Source organism: Bubalus bubalis, chromosome 1, assembly GCF_019923935.1.
Source record: "Bubalus bubalis isolate 160015118507 breed Murrah chromosome 1, NDDB_SH_1, whole genome shotgun sequence".
NCBI classification, from domain to species: Eukaryota; Metazoa; Chordata; class Mammalia; order Artiodactyla; family Bovidae; genus Bubalus; species Bubalus bubalis.
Genome location: NC_059157.1, coordinates 165,919,363 through 165,943,051, shown reverse-complemented (window position 1 = coordinate 165,943,051; position 23,689 = coordinate 165,919,363). Strand labels below are relative to the sequence as shown.

The 23,689-nt window shown below is 45.0% G+C and overlaps 1 long non-coding RNA gene across 2 annotated transcripts; it reads right to left on the bottom strand.

Moving 5' to 3' along the window:
• Positions 1 to 308: 308 nt before the first annotated feature.
• On the bottom strand, positions 309 to 11,130 carry LOC123334513. 2 transcript variants are annotated; one of them, XR_006552512.2, is made up of 3 exons: positions 10,857 to 11,130; positions 10,654 to 10,761; positions 309 to 1,035 (listed from the first exon to the last, which is right to left on the bottom strand). It is a non-coding gene; the product is annotated as an uncharacterized LOC123334513 (long non-coding RNA). The 2 variants fall into 2 exon arrangements; XR_006552511.2 differs by lacking the exon at positions 309 to 1,035 and adding an exon at positions 8,050 to 10,477.
• Between the last annotated feature and the right edge of the window lie 12,559 nt (positions 11,131 to 23,689).

Here is a 23,689-nt window from a genome sequence, read left to right as displayed (position 1 = left end):
GTCTATCCTGCCAACAGTATCTCAAAAACATTTAGAATTTGTTTCTTAGATGTGCAATGAGGGGATGTAAGGTGGGAGGTGGGGCTTCCCCGGGTGGCACTAGTGGCAAAGAGCCCGCCTGCCAATGCAGGAGACTTGAGAAACCCAGGATTGATCCCTGGGTTGGGAAGAGCCCCTGGAGGAGAGCATGGCAACCCACTTCAGTATTCTTGCCTGGAGAATCCCATCGACAGAAGAGCCTGGTGGGCTATGGTCCATAGGATCGCACAAAGTCAAACAGGACTGAAGTGACTTAGCACACACACAAGGTGGGAGGTACCTCACTGAACTGCCCCCTCAAAGTCTTCCCCTTTGGCCAGCTCCTCTCTTGGAAGAGCTGCCAGTAACTCACATCTGCAAAGACAACTGTTGGGATGCCAGAAAACTCCCAGACCCAGGATGTCCTATGCCCCACCCCGAGTCCACATCTTGGCCTAAAGACACTGCTGTGTCCTCTGCACCCCCAGAACTGCACACCACGACAGCCTGTCCTGAGTTTAATTGGGTGATGTGAGAAGCCAGCCTAACACAACTTCTCTTCCCCTAATTTCAGCAGATCTTATTTTTCCTAAGTCCTCCTGTAGGATTGAGGGTGAGGGTAGGTTTCTACCAGGAGCTCCTTGAGTGCAGGGCTGACACCTCCCTGAGACCCACTGGAGAAGATGGTTGGAAACCAGGTTGAGCAGGGGAAGCCAAGTTCCTGGTGCCCCAGTCCCCCTTTTATTCCCCTTCATGACATTGTTCACAGTGATGGTCTAGTTCAGATATGATGAGGCCAGCGCCTCCCTTGAAATGGAAACAGAGGACTGAATAAAGAAGAAAAAAGTACTTTGTAGTCTGCATCGTCCATCTTTAATTCACAGACGCATCTATACTCCTGGGAGCTCTGCCTTTGATCTCTTTGATTTTTTTACACCAGATCTGTTATGGACTAAAATTCCTAGGTTTTCCATAGAAACATCTCCATTCCTTCGGGATATTGATGTTTTCTTCTTCCTGGGGGTTATGATATGGTAAATCAGATCCAAAAAAGAAGAGACAATGCCAGCATTCATTGGCCTAGGGTGGGGTTTCTCTTGGCCTCCCCCCTTCCCCTCTCATATTCTCTTCTCTTCCCCTCCCTCATTCATTCATATCCTCTCTCCCCCTCTTTTTCCCTCTCCCTTCCCCTCCCCTCTTTCTTTCCTTCTTCCTTTCCTCCTCCTTTCTTTCTCTTCATTTTCACCCCGTTGTTCCCGGGGAACCGAAATAGGGTTGTGATTCTGGTCTCTTCAAGCCCTTTCAAGCGCCTTCAACTTTAGCGGCGGCAGCAGCAGGTTGCGTTGCCATGGAGACTGTACTGTATGGCGGCGGCGGCCGCCACCGCAGCTCGAATCCCCGGAACAATGCCGCGCCAAGTGCAGGTTTCTCGCCCTTTTCCGTGCACTTTTCCCTTCTAATGGGGCTAGTGGCCTCAAATGGGCGCTGCATCTTGACACGACAACAATCCCTACACCCTCTCTTTCCCCCTCCCCAGCTTTTCCTTCCTCCCTCCACGTCTTTGATCTATTAAAAATCAAAAGAACAAAGTCACAGAGGAAAGTTGGGTTTTGTTGTGTCTGCCACTGCACAAAATGGGGCCCTTCAAACAGTGTGGTGGAACCGCGGACTGACAATGCTGATCCAGGATTGGTTGTAACTACAGGTCAAACTGGACAGCTCTATACAAGAGGACGCAAATTATAACCGGGCCGGGCAAGGGGCAGCCAGCCTCTCCATCTCAAACTGGCTGTAGCTAAGAGCTTCTGGTGGCCAGAGATGCACCCAGTAGGGCTCCAAGTGCAGCATGGGTGAGATCAGGGTTCTGAAGAGGCCCCCAGGTGAGGAGTCACACAGGGACCCAAAGCTAGAATATCTGCTCAATCCTAAATCATGTAACAAAGCCCCTGCATGGCAGTGGGCTCTGTCCGGACCTGGACACGCTTCAGCTTTCTCCACAGTACTTGGCATACAGCAGATGATCAATAAATAATCGCAGGTTGTCTTGACTGCTGGTAGACTGTCAAACCGTCCGCTAGGGGGCAGGAGAGGGGTTTACCCAGCCAGGAGGGAGTGGTTAAGACGCAGAAGTCAAGAAACAATCAACAGCCATCCTTTCCCATAAAGGATGATAAGAGGGTTGGGGGAAATGCCAAACCATCTGTAAACAGACACTAAATTCAGTGGGCCCCCCCACCAAAGTGACAGTAACAATATTATTATAATCGTCATATGTCACTTGCCACAATAGATTTCTGGAGAGACACCTTTGAGCCAAAACATACTTGGGCCATTTTCCCCAAGCCAAGACCATTGTAAGAACTTCAACCTTAAGACACTTGAAGCATTTCTTTAAATAATATGTTCATCACTCACGACTTGAATATAAGCAATATTAATTGAGCCAGTTACACCTGTGTCTTATATGCAGACAACGTGTTTATAGATTGATTTTTGTCCAGTGAATATTCTACTTAGAAAACACAAATAGATGTGTATTACATTCATCTCAATTCAAAATTAATAAGAAAAGAGGACTTAAAAATTTTTACACTTAAGTATCCAATTCCTTTGGCAACCAACCTCTGGCTTTCTGTATTTAAAAGCTCCCATTTGACATAAAACTAGGTAAAGCTCCACTCTTATAAAATCATAAAGTGGAGAAAGGAAAGCAAGACCAACTTGAAATCTGTGAAAATCTGGAGGATGATTGTTTTGGTAGTGTGATGTCCAACCTAGCATTTCTCAAGGAGCTGCTGCTGCTGCTGCTAAGTCGCTTCAGTCGTGTCCGACTCTGTGCGACCCCATAGACAGCAGCCCACCAGGCTTCCCTGTCCCTGGGATTCTCCAGGCAAGGGATAGTGTGCTTCTAATCTCTTGGAACATTTTAGCAATCTCTATAATGTTTTGGGCTAGAATATAACTAAGAAAATGTGCCAACAAGTGGACATTTGGGACAATTTAATTTCTTTTCAAACCAGAAAAGAAGCTATATATTAACAAAATTCCAGTCATTTTTAACAACAGGATTATAAGAGGGACATGTCAGTGCAGTTAGATGTTTCATAATGCATATTAGAACAGAATAATTATTTGTAATGTGGAGGGAAAGTTTGGGGGTGTTGAAATATTGCTAAGGTTTTGTGAACATAGAAAGGTTTGTACAAATTCTAACCAAGATCTCCTTAGACATAGTCTCCAAAGGCAGACTACAAATATCTTCCTTGGTCACTAAACCTAGAGAAAAAAAGATTGAAAACTGTTGGCAAAATCAGCTGGGAGCAAATACATAAGGCTGTTATTGATCCATGTGATCAGGATTTGGGCTTTATATTGTCAAGTAAACTCAAATCTAAAACGAACTATTGCCTAGGATCATGAAGGCTTATGGTATGTGTTCTCTAACCAGTTAAGCATATCGCATAGACACACATATACCCACACAAAGAAAGTTGAATTTGAGGGATTTTCTTTTCTTTTTTATGTTTTTCCTCCTTTATACACATACATTTGTAGTTCCAATAAATTAAGAAAACCATTCTCTAGAACATAAATTTGCTAAAAGTTTCTGGCCCACCTTCCAGCCTTCAAGGACCAAAGGGTCTATGATGCTTCTTTACAAGCAGATGGAGAGAGACCAGGAAGTAATCATGGCAACCACCACCTAGGCTAAAGAAGGTGATTCTTCAGGGCCTGAGTTCTCCTGTCCATTCAGAATGAAGCCTAAACACAAAAGTAGTCAGCAAAGCCTCTAACACACACATACACACACAGACACCAAGTCTCACAAAGAGTAAACCTACCCAGAGTGACTGGGCTTCCCTGGTGGCTCAGAGGGTAAAGTGTCTGCCTACATTGTGGGAGACCGGGGTTCAAACCCTGGGTTGGGAAGATCCCCTGGAGAAGGAAATGGCAACCCACTCCAGTACTCTTGCCTGGAAAATTCCATGGACTGAGAAGCATGGCAGTAGCCTACAGTCCATGGGGTCACAAAGAGTCGTACATGAATGAGAGACTTCACTTACCCAGAGTGACTAGCACTTTCAGTGACCAAAGCCCAATTCACTCCAGTTCTAAACACCATAGCTTCCTGAAAAATGGACACTAAGGGCTTATAAAAAGACATGTCCTGGACACAAGTCTTCTTTCTTTTTCCCCATCCTCTCATGGAAGAAGCCCTCACCATGAAGATGATTTGGTCATTTCTGGAGGAACTAAATCTTTGTCAGAGTGAATTCACACTTCCAAAGTATCTTCTGGCTTGGGAAATTTGGGGAGGGCACTCTTCCCATCTAGCCAGCATCATTCTACTCTTTAACGTCTATGTTCTTCAGACTTCTCTCTGTCTCTACTGCTGAGATATTGTTTACATTTTCTCAAAAGGTGCTCCCAGAGCTGCAGCCTCAGAATCACCTGAGAACTCATTAGAAACACAAACTCTCTGGTTCTACCTCAGGTCTACTGAATCAGAAGTCCTGGGATGGGGCCTAGCAATCACTGGTTGTTTTGTTTTTTTAAGAGACTCTGGGTGATTCTGAAGCTTGATCAAGTTGAAAAACCATCAGTTTAAAGGACCCTATCACTCACGCTGCTGATGGATATGTTATACTTTTGGATATGTTATACTTATTTGTCTCTGAACTCAGAAGACAAATCTGGGAGTACAGTCCAGGAAGCTGGACTGACAACTCTGAAGCTGAAAACTGACAGCAGAGAAGCCAAATCAGAGGACTGGCTTCTAGCTGCTCCTTATGGATGAAGAAGGTGGAGGGGAGGCAGCCACATGTCCTTCCCCAAAAAGAAGTCTGTCTCCCGAATGGGCAGGGGAGATACTAACCTCTGGTGCGGAGGGAAATGTGGAGGGAGGAGGGTTTGAGGGGAAGAGGCTGGAAGCTAGCGTCTCCAAAACAGAGAAGAGCTCAAATACCACCAGGCCAAAGGCGGTTTGAGGGGCTGGCCTCTGTACATGATTGAGAGTAGGAGACCAAATACGGGGTGCTTATGAGTGGTGCAGGAGATGTGAATCAAGTGGGTGTAACAAGTGGAGGCAATGCCAGGAGGCATTTGAGGAGTGTGGAGGATGAGGACTTGTGAAGGAAGGGAAGGGGAGTGACTGGTATAAAAGGATTAGGGAGGTGCAGAAGTGTCAGAGAGCAAGAGGAGCCTGTGGGGTTGTGAGAGGGTGTGTAGGAGTTTAATGGGGTATAGAGGTGAAAAGGTGTGGGTGGGGTGGTGAAAGACATGAGGAGGCTGAGAGGAGTAAGTGGGTGCAGGACATTTGAGGAGTTGGTGGGTGTGTGTGTGTGTGTGGGATAGGGTGAGAAGGAAAAAAAGTCAAGGGCTGGGAGGTACTGGGAAGGAGTGTGAGGACTAGAGGATTTGTGAAGGACTGAGAGTGGGAAAGGATGAGAGTATGAGGTGTCAGAAGAAGTGGGAGACAGGGAGTAAGGAGGATGGAGCTGACCACAGGGGTCAGTCTCAAGGGCTGCTACAGGAGGCGGGGTCCTGCAAATAAACAGGGATCCAAAAAGCCTGAGGAACTGCGTAGGAAGCCAGGAAAACTTCACAGCCGGCCCCTCACTCCTCCACCAGCCGGCTCTGATAAATCTGAGAATAAGCCCCCACCCCTCCGCACGCACTTTCGCGGTACCCGCCTCGTTCTGCTCAGTGTGGAGATCTGCTTCTGAGAGTAACTGATTAACACGCGCTGCGCTGAGCCCTATTGACAAATTAAGGGAACTCCTGAAATGTCAGCTGAGAATATGTTCCCAGACCTTTAGGTGTGGGCTCTTTACCGGGCCGGCGCCTGGGGCCCTTCACCCCTCCCTAATGTTTTCACCCCTCCCTCTTCCTTAACTCTGAATTCACAACTTTTACCAAAAAGAGAGAGGATTAAGATGGAGGGGGTGGATTTTCCACAACTGTCCATAGGAACAAGTTCTGCTTATCCAAGTCTTAAATCTCACTTCTCAGGGTGAAGATCTGCATGACCCTTGGAAATGCCCCTTGGCATCCAAGCCCAGTTCAGTATTACCCCAGCCTCCCCCTTCTCTTGGCCAGGACCAGGTAATTAGGGCCTGATGTCAGATGCAATGGGCATTGGAGATAGGAGCACAATTTGGTCAGAGCTTGTGTATCAAGAAGGAAGTGAGAAGGACTCCCCTTTTCTCTACCAACAAAACCTAGATCTGTCATCAACCAGGGAATAGCTGGTCTCTGAACCCCAACTTTAACACAGCCTGGCTATTCACTTGCACAAACACAATGTCTAGGGGTGGCAAATTTAGGCTATTTCAACTCAAGTTCCCTTGTTAATAGTAAAATTCGCATGCCTCCAAGCCATCTGTAAGTGTTCACTTGCTGGGTAGAATGGAATTTAATAGCAAGTAATTGTTGAGGATTATTAAAACAATATAAGCATTGTCTGCATGAATTAGGGGATAAGAATTATCTTTGAAGGGATAAAATGGTAGGAAGGTCTAGGATGCTCCCTCCAGCACCTGAAACCTTACTTTTTCACTTTATTAATAATTTCACTGCATAGTAAGATTAAAAAAAATTCACAGATCCTGGCAGATGTCATTTTATAGTCATCAGTAAGAATATTATTAACACAGAAGTTAATGTGTACTATAGAATAATCTAAAAGATATTTAAGTTTTAGTGTCAGCCAAATGCAATCATTTTACCTTTAATGAACTGAACATTAATTTCATATGCAAATAAATTTTCAGCAAAGATTTTCTGAACTACTCAACTCATAAGAATAAATCAGTTACCTTCATTTCTCAACTGTAGTTATAAACTAATTTTAGATCTATTTTTTCCTCTAAGGAAAATAACATTACTATAAGAGCTTGATTATTTTCAGAAATGATAAAAATCTTTCCTCCTTTATTTTCCATTAAAGTTGTGTTATTCATTTGAATAAGAATGGTTTTGGCAATTATGTATCAATATTTTGTGTCAATAAAATTACTATATGTCATCTTGACCACTGCCAGAAAAAAACACATACAGACTTCACAATATAATTATTTGATGATATTTTAACTTTGGCCAAAAATATGCACAATTTCTAGATGTCTTCCAGCAATAAGATTGAATGATCATCTCCCTTCAATTTGCTTTATTATAATAGAATAAATGAACACAGAGACTAAATAATTTTTGATACCTAGAATATATGTGAAATATGTTTTATATAACAGATATTTTCTAACTAGATGTGGTTTATTAAAATGTATCTATTTAAAACTAAGCAAATTTGAAAATTTCTTGGTTTCCTAAACTGATTTTTATAAGAACTAGACCTGAACCTCTCTTTTATATTCATCATCATGGGTTGTGAATGCTAGGTCCCAATTCACCCAAAAGCCTGAACAAACTTCATCTACCTCAGGCACAACTATAGGATAGCTGGAAACATATTGCTAGAGGCTAGAAACATATTATTGCCCTGCTTTCTCCATATCATTGTAGAATATCTCAAAGGACTGAGCCCTAAAATGTGCATTCTACCGCTTTAATTTCTAAATTCTCTAAAAGATTGGGGAATGGTGACAAGGGGCAAGGAGGGAAAAGGGAATACCTAGAGTCATTTTACTTTTAAATGAAACAATTTTTTTAAATAGTTTAAATGATTATAAGTTTAAGAAAATATTCTCTGAGAACTTAAGTCTTATTTCTGTGTATATCCAATTTCCTACATTCCTAAACCTAAAGACAAAATACACAGGCTATCATTCACATTGTTTTCTGTGAAACTTACAGACTGTTTTGAAATGATTTATACCTACCACATTATTAATTAAATAACAAGGATAAACTAACGAATCTTATATGTAAGTGAAGAAATTCTTAAGGAGGAATTACTGAAAAACAGAGGTAGTGTCCTTAATTTTTTTCTATATCCCTTAGGTTCATTCTTCTTTTGAGCCCCTCCTGATTCCAATTCTCTGCAAGTTACTTGTTCTCAAATTTATCTTTTTCTTTTGCATTCTGGGCTTGTTGTTGCTACCTTTCTACTGCTTTTGTGCTACACCAAAATTCTCTGGGGGACAAAGGTTTTGTTAAAGAAACTTCCCCCAGCTCTGACCCATAACCCCCAGGAGTGAAAAAGTAAATTCAGCCCAGAGAACTAGAGAAGGGCTTCCAAGGAGAACTGGTGACCCACCCTCCTGTCCACCTGCATAAGGTTAAAGGAAACCTGAAAGAGACTTGGCCAGTGTTTGGAGAAACTATAGAGGCTCTTGGGACATTTAAATCTGCATCCCCAGATTGTGGCTTGAGTTTGTGCTTCTCTGATCAACACCATCCTTTTGGAACAAAGTAAACACTCCACTCACCCAAAGGAATGACACTCCCTAAAGGGAGTACTTCAAATGCCCCAGTTCTTTTTAATTTGTCCTCTCTGTTACTACAGTTCTACCTGCCACAGAAATTAAGCCCTGGAAATCTGTGATGTGTTGCCATCTTGATGGCAAAGAAAGGAATGTGGAAAATTCTGAAGCCAGCTAGGAAACAAAGCCAAGGGAAGTTCATTTTTTTCCCCATGTCAAAGTTCAGGGAAAGGCAGCCCAGCCCTCTAAATCATTTCGGATCTACAAAGTACTAGTTAAAAAGAGGGTTTGAACCAATTTTAGATTTTCACAAGATGTTTTTCTCCACCTGCTAAAGTATTTAGTTTAATTGGAGGAAGTATTCAGAACCATAAAGCTCAAAAGTCGAGAGAACTTCCCCAGTCCCACAGGGTTCCTGGGGCCCCGGAGAGCTTCTTCACTCTCATGGCTCCTCCAGGAACAATAAATCCTCCAGGATCTTCGGGTTTGTTTCCTAAACCTCCCCATTACCAATTGTCCTAAGCATTAGTCCCCCAGTTCTCCCCACTGTTCCCCTCTCTTCCTTCATCCACTCCCCATCTTTGTGGAAAAGTCATTTGTAGGAGAACTACAGTCTTATGTCATGGGTATAATCAAACAAGAATTTCTTGACTCCCTCAAATATAAACTTTCCTGCACTACCAGTTTTGTTTTCTGATTATCTTGTTGACTACTTGAAGGGGGGAGGGAAAAAAAAGACCAGAGAGAGATGTGTATCCCACACCCGAACTGTCTTCTATTTAACTAGCAACTAGCAATCATCCGACATTAATTTATACGGTTTGCACAAATACCTAAGCTATTTAAAAGGCTGCTCTGGGTCGTGTGTGGCAGGGAACATCTATCTGGTGAATAGGCAGTGTCACACGGTAGCATGCTCCCTTGTCAAGGCCGATTGTGTTTTAGGCAAACATTTGCGCAAACATAAAGGCAAAGGTCAAGGACTGTTCAGTCCCAGTATGCGCTAATTCACCTAGCGAACCAATGGGGCAAAAGTTGCATTTTATATGCTCGCCCCGCCAGACCCAAGCGCAGGAGTCGCGCCTGCTAATGAACAAAATCGCCTCCGATCCGCGATCAGCTCTCTTGTCAACTTCTCTCTGGCTTCCTAAGTCAGTTTCTCTGGGCTTCCTCAGCAATAACTGGCAAAGATTTGTTTGCCAACAACTGGATCGGCTCTGCCCAACCTTTGGCGCAGCTCGCGTTTCTTCCACTCTGCTAAGTAGGAGAGAACTAAAACTGATTAAAATCTGGCTCATGGAAGACGCTTGCGGGTTACTGTTTAGTGCGTCAATGAACGACCACTCAGCATGGATGCCTAAATATTCGTGTCATAAAATACACAGCAGACCAACAATATTATTCAAACCACAAAACCGAATCCCAGAGCCGCGGGTTCGCGACAGTAAAGTGCATATAAGTACGCATCTCCAAAACATATCTGTGGAAATGTGTGTGCGCGCGCTGGGAGCCGCCTTTCCAGTTTCTTTGGGGCCACTTTTCTACAATTCAGCGAACATGGGGTATCGCTTTCCAGTGAGATGTGTCTCTCACACTAACACATGTCTACACCATCTCCCACAGATCACTCCTAGTTATTTTTCTCACCCCTGGAAAAAAAAAAAATACAAGCGATTTCGAGTGGAAGTCAGCGTAAGCAATTCGGAAGTGGAAGACTTTTAGGGTTAAAGAAACGTGCCCGCGCTCCAACCCGTAGGGTTCACTTTGCATCAATAATCATCTGGGCGAGAACCAATGGCTGACTTTTTCCGAAACCCTCCATTTAAGGGGAGAGTTTTTTCCCCTGATAAACCGGAGGGTCTCAGCTGTGCGCGTCCACAGGCAAATAGTTTACACGTGCAAAATTCATTTCTGCGAAGCGAGCCCCTGGCTCAGCTGCGGAGCGGTGCGGCGCTCGCCCGGGGCTAGAGGCCAGGACTTGTTGCCTCTGCGGCCCTAGCGGCTCTCCAAACCCTTGACACTCTGGGCTCCGGGGCCTCTGGGACCGTGATGACAGGGCTCGGGAAGAAAACGCCTCCCTGTAAAACATCCGCAAAAACAGAGCAAAGTAGCAGGAGGCAACCATCCCAGGAGAGAGCCTGGAGTTAGTTTCTTTTCCCTAGAAACAACAGGAAAAATTCTCCCCGAAGTGCATTTGTACTGCTATCCAAAACCAAAGAGAACATAGGAGAGGAAAAAAAAAAAAGTAACTTACCCCGACCTGCCACAATACTACATTTTGGGCGTCCTTTTAACACTCTGATTCTTCTTTTAATGTTGCAGCCTTTTCTTTCCTCTTGCCAGAAATCAACTTTCAAACTAGCTACAATGTAAAAAATAAAAAAATAAATAAAAAAACTAAATAAAACCGAGTTTTACCCTTCTCACATCTTGCCAGTTAGGATCTGCCTCAAGTACCTCTTCCTTCATTCTTTCTTTACCCAAATTTCCTAAACACCACCTGGGCAGCTTCACAAGGCTTAAAGTTTGTGTGGTTTGTGTGCGCAAATGTGCTAGTGTGTGTGTGTGTGTGTGTGCGCCCGCGCGCGCGCGCGCCCGCGCGGGTGTGGGAGTTAGTTGCTTTTAAAAAGACGTCGTTGTCATTCAGAGTAATAAAAGTGTGGCCCCCATCTTTGGGTGTGGGTTTTTACATGCACCTCTCATTTCAGTTAACTTTTTTCGAGCTGAGAAAAGCTGCTAGCTTACTTTCGGGAGACTTTGCTCGTTATTCATCTGTTTAGTTGCCTCAGAGGCACAAAAGCCGATCCGCGGCGTTATGAAAAATGGCCTGGGCGCGGAGAATGTCACAGTGGTCGGCGTATTATTTTAGCCTTCTTAAAAAAAAAAAAAAAACCTCAGGGAAAGTTTGCTTTTGATGAATTCAATAAAAGCGAAGCTGCAACGGAAGAGATTTTCAGCTAAAATCATACAGCATGGGGCAGAGCTTAAAACAGCCAGATGGCCAAAGGTAGATAGACTCGGTTTCAAAACCCAGATCTGGAGTTCCGCTGGCTGAGCTTCTTAGTTTATTTAATCCCGCATGTATCTTTATTTTTTTTTTTTCAATTGATTTCCCCCGCTCTTTTTTTCACCTCACTTGTGGTCCCCTACCCCACTATCCACCCCAGAGCTGCTGGCGAGACCCCGTCTTGGGATTTGCAGAAGTCACTTTGCAATTTCCCCTTTGATAATAGAGTTAAACTTTGCAGCGCACGCAGCCTGGAGAGAAGCTAACTCTGAAGGCGGTAGGCCCGCTGTTTGTGACCCATCGTCAGGTTCTTAGTTCAAATGCTGCGGCCTTTGACAGCTAAGGCCTTTGAATATAAGGAGAAATGTGTTCATCCCACCCTGCCGGGACCTCGCCCCCTCCCCCATCCGCAACCGCGGAAAATCAGAAGAGCTCGGCTCACTCAGTTTTTTACCCTCATGGGTCCCTCGCATACAATCCCAGCCTGAACAGCGTTAGAGTCCCATGTAAATTTCTTAAGAGTCTCCTATAATATCCTTAGGGGCTCCTATAATATCAAAGAGGAACAGACTGGAGTGGCCACTGTGTCTTCATTCCGACTCGGAAGGGGAGTTGTGAAGTTAACATATATCCTATTTAAACCTTGTTCTTGAAGTCTGATGTTGGCTAAGCAGAGAACTTGGGGAGGGGACAGTGAAAACGGATGACAGGACTTAATACCTGTGCCCCTTCTCTCAAGATGTAAGGCAGGATCGGAAAGCACCCAGGATCCCATTCCTCAGACCCGGCCTTTACACTATTTAATTTGGTTTGCCGGTTTGACCACCGCCTCCAGGAAGGCCTCCGGATGAACTCTGTCCTAGAATCACTGAGACTCTCCAGGCTGAGGTGGGTGTGAAGGGGGCGGGTCTTCAGAAGGAGTTGGCGAATTGGGCGCCTCCTCTTCTAGGCTAAACCCAGAAGACACCTCCCCCCCCCGCCCCCCCCCGCCCCGCCCCCCCCCCCCCCCCGGCCCACATACACATGGCAGACGGTAAGGGGCATGGCTGGAAAAGTGGACACAACGATCCAGAGGAACAAGGATTAGAACTGGAGATTCGACTGGACTAGCACTGGAGATCCTGCGGGAGCAGAGAAAGGGGAGGCACCCCGTGACGTGCCCCACCTCCCCAAGCCAAAGGGGAGATGCAGCCCTGGTCCTTCAGGGACCCCCGCCCCCGCTCCTAGTACCTGCTGTGCCACTTCGTAAGGGTCTCTGAATAAAGCCTCAGCCCTCCGTTTCCTTGTGGCTCAGCTGGTAAAGAATCGGCCCACAACGGGGCAGACCTGGGTTCGATCCCTGGTTTGGGAAGACACCCTGAAGAAGGGAAAGGCTACCCACTCCAGTATTCTGGCCTGGAGAATTTCATGGACTGTGTAGTCCATGGGGTCATAAAAAGTCGGACACGGCTGAGCAACTTTCACTTCTGTTTCCTCATCTCTAAAATGGGCATAAAAGTAGACTCTGTTTCAAACCCGGGTTTTCGTTCGTTCGTTTTAAATAGGACTGAGAGTGCAAAGCGCGTAGAGAAGGAGCACAGTAAACATTTACTGCCCTGTTGTCAGGGTTACTTCTGCTGTTTTTGCTATAAATGCTGAGGTAGGCTTTGTGGGGACAGTACCCTGAAGCATAGGCTCCCAACAAGCGGGTCTCCAGACCCACGTTCTCCCTCTCCCGGCTCTGGAGATTCAGGATCGGGTCCCTGGAAACCGACGGAAACCTCGACAATCCTGGGGTTGGACTGGCTGTCCCCTCCCGCGTCGACCTAGTCCTAGTGGCTGCCTGGCTGTCCCCCTCCTTTCCCTGTGGAAAGCCAGGGAACCCACGTGCCTCTGGGAAGGCCTGGAGTGTCCCCCAACCTGATCTCTCAACAGTGCCCAGACTCCAGAGAAAGCCTACAGCATGGATTGCAAAAGACGAGACATTCGCTTTTCTTTTGGAAGTGAAGGGAAACAAATGGGAAAGGGGAACTGGTGGAAAGATGTGGGGGCAGCTGAGAGGCTCAGGCCACACACCCGCTCACTCCAGGTTAACACCTCGGAGCTTCCTTTGGAAGTGTTTTTGCAGGGGATGCCTTATTTTTCTTTCTTTCTTTCTTTCTTTCTTTCTTTTTTTTTTTTTTTTTGCAGAGGGAGGAAACCTCTGCAGTGGGCCCCGCAGACCTGAGGGCAAGAGGGTGGAGAGGAGGGGGCTGGGCCCTCCGGAATGAAAGTTGTAGCCCCCAACTGCTCCAGAACCCTGGAGGAAAGCAGCAGATCGGAATCCAGACCTCATCTCTGAAATAACTATCATAATCAACGTCCCCATCTTGTGGGACAAACCGAACTAAAAATCCACAAGACCTGAGGCTGGTTCACATCAACCAGCTTTAAGGGACACATAGACGACAAGCCCCTTTAATCCACTTGGAGTCCTCCACTCCTTTGTGGTGTTGGAAGTTGAGAAAGGTGATTCCTGGTCCCCACCTGGTCTGAAGAGGCAATGAGAAACCAGAGTTCCGTCAATGTTTTCCCTACTTTGGGCATCTTGCACTTCAGACCTAAATTAGAGCATTCCCACGGGCCCTCAAGAGAAGGAGGTACCCAAAGAGAAGGCAGTACCTCAAGAGAAGGGGGTACCTCAAGAGAAGGGGGTACAACAAAGTCCAACTGAGGCCTCGGATTCTCGCTCCTGCAGGGGAAGCTGAGTCAAGCATCCCTGACTTTAGGGCGGGGTCCGCTCCCTCCTCTCCTCTCCTCGCTGCTGTCCAGGTTCTTTCTCAGGCGGGTGACAGTGTTCCTGGTCGCGTATCACCTCGAATATTTACACCCTCAAGAAGGACGGTGGGAGTGAGGGGGATTCCAGGACTGACTTCTGTGCCTAGGTTGCTCCGAAATGGGGGGAGTCTATTGGCTTACTTCTAAAGATTTCTGTAGTTTTCACTCAGAAAAACAAACTGCCTGTGGCCAATAGACATTTGTGGGGGTGGGGTGGAGCCGATTTACATAACTGTCCTAGCACACCTCTGACCTCTGGGCTGAAGATTTCATATGATTGATGAACAGCCTCTGCTTTGCGCTTTACAATTATAATTAAACTATTAGAGACTCAGCCCAATTAAATAAACCTGTCCAGCTCTGACGTGATGAACCGTATGGTCTGTCCAAGGCACTCGCTTAACCTCAGCTTTTAGGGCACTCCATTTAGACAATGCCACTGGGCCAACGTTTACTCATGACGTATTTCACCCCCACTCCCTACCTGAAATATCCCTCTCTTTCTTTTTTCCTGTCTCTCTCTCTCTTTCTCCCCCTCTCTCTCAATTCTCCCTGTTCTCGGCTTTCTGGGTCAGGCAACTATCCACAGAAAGGAACTTGGGCGCAGGGTGGATGACTTTCCCACCCGAAGTGGAGCTCTCGCATTAATTGTCCCAATAAATTGAGATATAGTGTGCATAATGCAACGGAACAATATGGTTATAGTCCACGTGTATGACTTAATTAAGCTATTTGCAGCTTGATGCTGCAAGTCAACGGGTGTGCAAGTGGATTAACAATTGCCTGCTCCCTTATCCTCAGGATGGCGCATAATTACTTTACTAGCAGTACATATCAATTTTTGATGATTGCGGAAGCCATGCTCGCTTCACCAAGAAGCTGCTTAATAACCCTCCGTTGTGTATTAAAAAAGTAGTGTTTGGAAATATTTTGAAGCCGCTCCCAACGTTTTTATAGGTATTGATGGTGGCCTTTAATGGGCTGCCGTTTTATTCCTGATGTATATTTTATAAAGGGGCAAAGGCTAAACTCCTAAGTCCCTGTTCCGAGAGAGAATTGGAGTCCCCCTCCTGCTCTCCACCCAGCGAACGCCTCGCGCTTCGCTCCAAGCCGAGTTGGCTAACGGTACGCTGTGGATCCCTATAAAGGCCTGGCGGCGTCCTTTAAACTCTCTTTCAGATTCCCCGCTCTCTCTGTCTCACACACACACACACACACACACACGCACGCACGCACGCACGCACACACACACACACACACACAATCTCTTTCTACTTAAAGATGATTCAGAGTGACTATGAGCTCTCCCTCCTTTCAGGAGCCTCATCTCAGCTCCACAAACACCTCTATGTCCTGAAGGATGTATGTCCTCATGGGTAAGCCTAAGAAAAACAAGGCGTCTGGTGGCCCAGCGGGGAAGTGTGTATAACACGGGTTGATAAAATTTGCAAGAGGGCTAATAAAATTACACAACCTGATGACAGAGACATTGACATTTTGACTTCCTCGGTTCCTTGCCCTTTGTTTGGAGTAAGATGGCGCCAAAGCCCCTGCTCACTTCCATCCTGGTGGCCTGCTGGTTGGGGATGGTGATGACGATGTGCATTTGTTTCCTGTGATTTACTATTTGAATCTTAAGTCAAGGCTGATCGTTTGACCTCTCTGGATTGAACTAAATTCATCACCTATAATTTTATTAAAAAGCCTCGTGGCCATCAATCATAATGAGAGCATTGAGAGCCAACGTTTTCCAGGGAAATGTGTCAACTTCACAGACACATGGCACTTACACCACCCCTTTCAAGCTTTCCTGAACTGAGCAGGCACACACCTAGGGTTCCCTCTGAGGACACAAGGTTAATTCAGCTCCCATGGGTGATGACATTTGAAAAGAGGAGCTCTTTGCTTGCCTAAGACCAAAGCTGAGTGAGATGATGCCAAGATTTAGGCTGAATTCTAAATGAGTCCTCTTCCTTTGGACTCCAGAAATGGTTTAGGAACTATGCGTCCATCCTGAATCCAAAGAAAAATTTAAAACATCCCCCCGATTCCTGTGAAATCAGGATCAGAGTTGATCTGCCTCATTCTTAATATTGCTGCTGTAAATCACTTTGAAACTACAGTCTATCTCAGCCCTACATCTTTCTGAGTATCCATGTTATTGCTTTCTAGTGAATAAGTGTTACATCAGTCTCATTAAAACAGTTAAGAAGGGTAAAAATTTCCAGTGGTCTTTAGACCCAACTCAACATTAATTCTTAAAACTAAGGTGACAGAGTCCCTATTTTGGAGGTTTCTTGGTTGAAGTCTATTTGTTCTACCTGAAGCAGGTGATGTTTCAGCAGAGACATCTGAATGACAGCGGGAGTGAAAGACAAATCTAATAAAGCCTAATAAAGCATGAGCATCGAAATGTCATTAAACTTACAAAGATGAGACTCAGAATCACCAAAAAGGTAAATGTCTTCATTAGTCTGATCTCTGAAGACTGTCGAACATTTCATTAATTTATAATTTATGATTGTTTGACAAATATTGAAAAGTATGTAAATATGAGCCAGATAATGTCTTTTCTGCGGGAGATGAGGAAATGACCCAAACTGTACGTGCCTGCAAGATTACACACAGGACCCAGCTCTCTGTTATCAAACTGTGCCGCCCCTTTAGCCAACATATTGTGCAAGTGACAAGTGAAATAGTGCAGATAAACCAATGGTTTAAAACGTAATAAAGACAACAGCCATTTGCATTTTTTACATTTTATTACAAAGGTAATTTACTATGACACATTTCTGAATGTAATTTATGAAAACATGTTAAAGCAATTACATTGCATATACGGCCCTCAGAGCTACAAAATTCAGATAAATAATAATATTATAGACCTTCAGAGACTTTCACTATTGAAAACATATCCTTGATTTCAAAAATAGGCTGTACAGAAGAAAATAATGGCATTAAATTTTTAAATTAAGAATAAAAGCTTAGAGAACAATAGAAAGTAAATGAATAATATTCTTTGCTGGAGTTGAAAAATTAAACCTTTATGATGACAATGTGCTTACTTCACAGGGTTTATTATCAAGTTGTTTTTTGTTTTTTGTTTTTTCCTCCTCTCCTTCCTGGAGTCAAGGTTAAGTGCAAAGTATTACAGGTTTTGGGGGAGAGAGAAACAAGAGGAATGTCTGTTTCCTCTTTCAAACTTCTGAGCTCATTCCTTCACTCCATTTCTCTTTTCCTAAGCACAGGACTGTGCCAGCTTTGAAAACTAAAGAAAAATCCATTCCCTGAAGGTCAGTACTGTCTGAGCTGATCCTTCAAGCAGATTTTCTACACCAGCCTGTCATGAGTTATCAGAATGGGAGAAGATTCTATGGGGGAAAGGAGGAGGAAAGTTTACATACTAGAACAAGAAATAAAAATTGAAATTAACCAGGAAATGTTTAATTTCTGCTCCCATTTCCCAGACATTAATTTATTTCATAATAACTTCATATTATGTTTTAAATCTGGAATGCACAGTTAGATACTTAAGAGTCAACCTCCAGCTATTCTTATCAACTTTGGCAGGGGAGGTGGGATCTGCCTTCCTTTTGTCTTTATAGGTAAAATGTTTTGCAAATGCTTTAGCTTTAAAAGTCAATGATATCATGTATGAAACGAGTTGCCAGTCCAGGTTAGATACTGGATGCTTGGGGCTGGTGCACTGGGACGACCCAGAGGGAGGGTATGGGGAGGGAGGAGGGAGGAGGGTTCAGGATGGGGAACACATGTATACCTGTGGCAGATTCATTTTGATATTTGGCAAAACTAATACAATTATGTAAAGTTTAAAAATAAAATAAAATAAAAAAAAGTCAATGATAAAAGCAAGCCTAACAGGTCCTTTACCTACCTGTGTGGGGAATGCCATGGGTTTATTCTGCAACCATGAGACTCTCTGCAAGGCCTGTTGCATATTTGCTTGTTTTGCTTGGAAGATCCCTTAGGCAGTGTTATCTGCCATGACGGACTTACAGCCCCAGTTTCCCTCCCAGTCCTATTAAACCTTCAACCTGAAGAAGAAAAAAAAAAAAAAGACCTTGACACAACTCAAATCTGAATTCGGGGCACTGAAAGCATATAAGAATTGTGCCTAGCCCTCTTTTTCAATTGGGAAATGTAACCGGCCTCCAAAATTTCCCCCACGCCTCCCTGTTGGATGGCTCAACACACTCAGGTGGATGCACAGGTACAAGGGTTCTTGAAGGAGGCCCACAGAGTGCTGTCCAGTTGCCACACGTGGACCGTCGCCGAATGCGGCACAGTACTTGAGAGTAGTGGGCAAGTGAGGCCCGGGTCTAGTGACCTGGACTCGTGAACTCTCTGCTCATGAACTTGTTCTCTGCCCCTCCCCCTACTACACAGAGCACGTGCCTGAGGTTCCTTCCACCTTCAAGAAAAGAAGAGGACATCGGGACGCTCCTCCGCCAAACATCCCACAGGTTGACATCACTGATGGACAGACCAGCAATCATCCCCCTACCCTACCCTTTCAGCGCCCTGGGTCGCCCTTCTACCTGGCTTTGGAGAGAATTCTCACTTAACGCCAGAAATTGCCCCCACCAGCGATCCCAAGTGCAGCCAAGGCTGAGGCCCAAATCTGTTAGTCCCTGGCCCTAGTCGGGTCTCGGTACCCCTCTTTGGCTCCAGAGCTGGACAGGGCCAAGGAGGTGGGCTGTGGGTTAGTTTTCACCAGGGTTAAGTCAGTCCTCGGTTCCAGCCTTTGTCTCTCTTGAAATGTTTAGGGGCTGCATATGCTTTCGTATTGCAAACAGCAAGCGGGGTCCCCAGGAGTCCCTAAGCCCATGCCTTGACGTAAGCACAGTCTCCCTGGATGACTGTGACTCGGTGGGCCTCCGGGTGATGGTCTTGAGCAAGCACGTTGCCACACACATCCGAGCCAGAGCAGATGGGCAGCTCCCGCGCGCTCACATACACACAGAAAGTTCCTAAGAATGAATTGTACTGATGATAAACCCTCTGAATTCAGGGACTAGATGAAGGAGGGAAATATAATCGGGGAGGGGATCAATAAAGAGAAGGGGCAGAAGGAAAAAAATACCTGCTGATGTGTCAACTGCAATGGGCAAACACTCTTCTAATAACAAATGAAACAATGAAAGGGATGCATTGTTTCCTGTTAAGCGCTCCATCCATGACCCCGTTTCTATCCGCACCGCCATGTTTTGATGACTTCGAGTATATGCAAAAACAAACTTTCCCGTGGCGTTATTTTTTCCCCTTCCTTCTACTCTGCTTGTCAAGCTTTTCTTTCCAAACAGTCAGATGATTTTAAAAAGAAGGCAAATGAGAAGAAGCGGGGTGGGGAGGGAACTCCACCACCATCTCCACCCAAGAAATGATAAATAGCTTCGAATAGCTAATCGCTGGAGGGCGCGTTTACCAATTCATAATCATTTATTCTGGGTGATGTATGGCTCTTACTCTTAAATCTGAAAAGCTTCTATTTGAAGGTGTAAATAGCTTTTTTTCTTTCCTGCAGTAAACCTTCCTGCATTAGCAGTGATTGATCTCATGTACAATTCGTCCCAGAGTGCTATTTTACAGGGGGAACACTAGCTTTTGGAGATTAACTGGGGAGTCTGTTACATATTAATGAAGCCGGGAGATATACTAACGTTTTGGTAATTTAGTTATTTGTGTCTATAGCTATCGTCGTTATTTTCTTTTAGACCCCTGCGGTTGTTATCCATCGAATTAAAAAGTGGTCCTTAGAATTATTTTTTTCCACTGGCGACTAAACGCCATTTAATGTGAAAAACAAATGTTGACTTCTCTCTTGAAGGAAGTGTGTTTCTTGGCAAGACATCAAAGTGTTTTAAACTGTATTAGTGGGTGATGTTAGTTTTCTTACTCCGCGGAGCCTGCGCTGAAGTAATAGCTAACTAGAGGAAAAAGAAGTCTTGGCTTGCCTCTGTCTTAGAAAAATTATTTGATCTTCTAGGAGAGGGAGAGGTTAAAACTCTAAGATAAAAGGGTTCCTGGCAAAGGGTCCCCCAAAACATTTGGAAATCCAAATCAGTGTTGGGAGTGGAGGTGGGGGAGGAGGGGCGGAGATTGCTCATTGATTTGCAACTTGATAATTAATATCCCATCAAATGAGACATCAACGTCATTAATGCCTGTGTATTCCCGGAGAGAGATTTAGTGAATTGCAAACCCGAATAAAAGCCACGTTCAGCAAAGAGATTGCTTCATGGCCCGGGATAAGATAGCACTACTTTTCTGTTTTCTTGTAGGGTTTTTATGGGGAAGGAGGTTTCCTAAAATGCTCTGGATAACAACCGAAGATCTAGGGGAATGTCTGCGGGCAGGAAGTCTCTCCTGACACACCCCAACTTCCCAGGGTCTGTTGGGAACGCAGGACCACTGCCGATTGCGGAAGTAGGGATAGGAGAAAACGGATAGGAGAGAGCGAGCGAATCGGTTTTGCATAGGAAAAAGTGGATCACCCATTTCCACTTCCGGGAATTGCCTGCTGAGTTCAGGAGCGGCCAGGAAGTGGCATAACATCCTCAAAAGACACAACTGACCCCTGGGTCCTGACCGTTTGAATCTTAGCCCCTTGGCCCTTGGGATCGCCTGCCGCAGGCCGGTGCGTCTCCCCTCCCCCAAAGCGAGTCCCCTCTACATTCCCTTCGGGTAACCCATCACCACTCTCCTTCCAGAAGCCCAGATCTGGAGCTGTAGATGATTGGGACCTTCCAGCGCATCGTTTGCAGTGAGGGTAGCTTCTAGACGCAACAAACTTTCTAGAACCGCGAAACACTGAAGCGTGATGGCGCCAGTTGGCCGGGACGCGCCCCCTTTTGTTTTCGGGGGGCGATTTATGTTCTTTATAAAAATGTGGTTTGGAAAAATAGAAAGGGCCTTGAAAACGTTGTTACAATGAAAAAGGACAAATTAGAAGACATTTTCCGTGATCAAAGGCGGGAGGGTGAGCGCGCATGGGCATTCACAAAGCTTGACTTATTCACTCCCCTCTTTTGCAAGCCGGGGCAACAAGCGTGTCCCCCATTGACAAGGCGCCCTATTCAGACTGCAGGTGCGAAGTGGGCCGTCGCGCCCGGCCACATTATGTCAAGGTTGTTGGAGATTAGTGTTCGGCCTTAATAACTAAAGCGCTTGATTTACATTGGAAAAAAACCCCCTCAGCCGTGAAAACAAAATCGTTGAACGCGTGATCATTGCGAGGGCGGCTGATATCCTAATACTCGCATTGTTCTCAGCTGGGCCCAGACGCGCCATGGCCTCCTCAGGAAGGGCAGAGCCTGAGTTTCTGGCCTTGGACCAGGTCTCCCATTCATACTGTCTGGGTTCTGGAAAAAAAGGCGATGGATAGAAGTTTTACAGGGGCCTGTGGAAGACAGAGTGGGGAAGTCCCTAGGAGTCCAGATTTGGGCCCCCAATTTTGGCAAAACCTGGGATGGAAGAATCGTGGGGGATTGACGGCTTCAGGCCCAATGGTGAGGTGTCTTAAGGCTGAAGGGCCTCCAGTGTGACTTTGGTGGGACTGCCAGGGGTGTCATAGGCAAGAACAGTCTTACTCCAAGGTGAGGATTCTTAGGAAGTGACTAGAGAGCTGAAGGAACTTAGGAAGGACTAAGACACTCCCACCAATTTGGACTGCTCCAGGCCAAGTGACTGAACTGAACTGAATTGAGGAAGGCCACAGTGTTCAGGCCAAATTGCTTCTTCAAAGGAGAGCCCACTTCCAAGACATCCAGAACTGGTTGGAGGCCCTACCTTGCTTTTCCTGCACTTTCCTTGTTTTATTTTCCCAGAGATGGAGGGGAGGGGGGCGGTGTCCACCTTGGCCTTGGTCCTGCTTCCCCCATGTGGATATTTTAGGGCAGATTCTCTCCCCACCCTCATATACTACTATATTTGTGCCCCACCCATGAAAAGGAATGCGGAGAACAAGAGATAAGTGGTTGGGCCCTGAGATATGGATATGTATCTATTCTAATTGCAGTATCTTTTTTAGAAGGCTAGCGACTTAAGGCAATTTCCCTAAGATCTGTGCTAGAAGAATAGGTTTGGTGGGGACAAGGTGAGAAAGCTGTTAACTATTGTCTGGCCCTGAAAAGGTCGTAAGTCAGCGCCTTGGTAGCTGACCTGTCAGAGGAAGGTATAAAGGCTTTATTCATGCGGTTGCTGCAATGTTCTCAGCTCTCACAAAAGTGTTTTTATGATTCGATTCTCTTACCTCTTTTCTTAATTAAAAAGCTGAACCATTAGAATAGCACCTGCATCGTGTCCTGACGGGGCCTGCATACTAATTCCAGAGCCTTTACAACATGTAATTATAACATAAAATCAGAGATTGAATAAAACAGAAGGATTTTGCTCCCAAAGCCCTGCTAATCCCCTTTTAAAAGGGTCTGGTGAAAAAATTCAGAACAGTATCCGGAAGTTGGATTACCGCTCCTTTATTTTTTTTAACTTTATACAATAAAATGATATTTCACATTTAAAGGAAGTTCTGTTTGTCTATAACAGTGTGTGTGTGTGTGTGTGTGTGTGTGTGTGTGTGTAAGTTGGCAGGTTCTTTGAATGATACAAAGCATTTGACTATGGATTCCTTGCTTACTAAATGCAGTGCCAGAAAATGTAGAGGAAATTTGTACCGACAGGTTTGAAACACATTTTCACAGGTGAAAGTGGCTGCAATGTGATTGAGAATTGCATATGTGCATCAGGCAATTGTTCTCCCTTCTCTCAGAGGAAATAAACAAATCTTTTGGGGTGATGTGCTTGTTTTTGTGACTTAGAATATGCACATTTCAGGCAAAACACTTTTCACTAAGAGACTGGGTGTACTTTTTTATAACGCTTAATGAATACATCCTTGAGTTCACAAAAGCTAGATGCCTCCATTAAACCCTGAGCAAGACCTTGCTGTGGCATAAGCCAAGGACCTTGAGCTGTCTGCAGTTCTCCCCAGTTCTGGCAAAGAACATTATCCTCATCTGGCTAATCTGATCTTTCATGGGCCAGTCGTCAGTTTCAGACAAGAGAAAACTGGTCATCCTTCTGATTTTCTGTATGAGTCATCTGATAATATTTTGTTTGGGGTTTCCCCCTTTCTTCTTCCCATTATTCTACAATCATGTGGCACAGACAAAACCATAGAAATTTACCCAATTTGGGTTTCTTTTCTCTGCAGACATTTCTCAAGCCTGCCCATTTATTATTGAGGTTCAAAAGCATGCAGAGCCTGCTTGACTTGTTTTGAATTGATGAATATTTTTGCCCTGCATGTTGGCTCACACAGAGTCTAAATTGGATCTAAAGAAGCCAAAAATGCAAGACAGGTTTCAAGTTCATCTCCCTGGTCCTATTTATATTTTATCAACTTACATCCTGAAGTAATTTTTTTCTTCCTTTCTCTCTCTCTCATTTCTTTTCTTACACAGCTGTT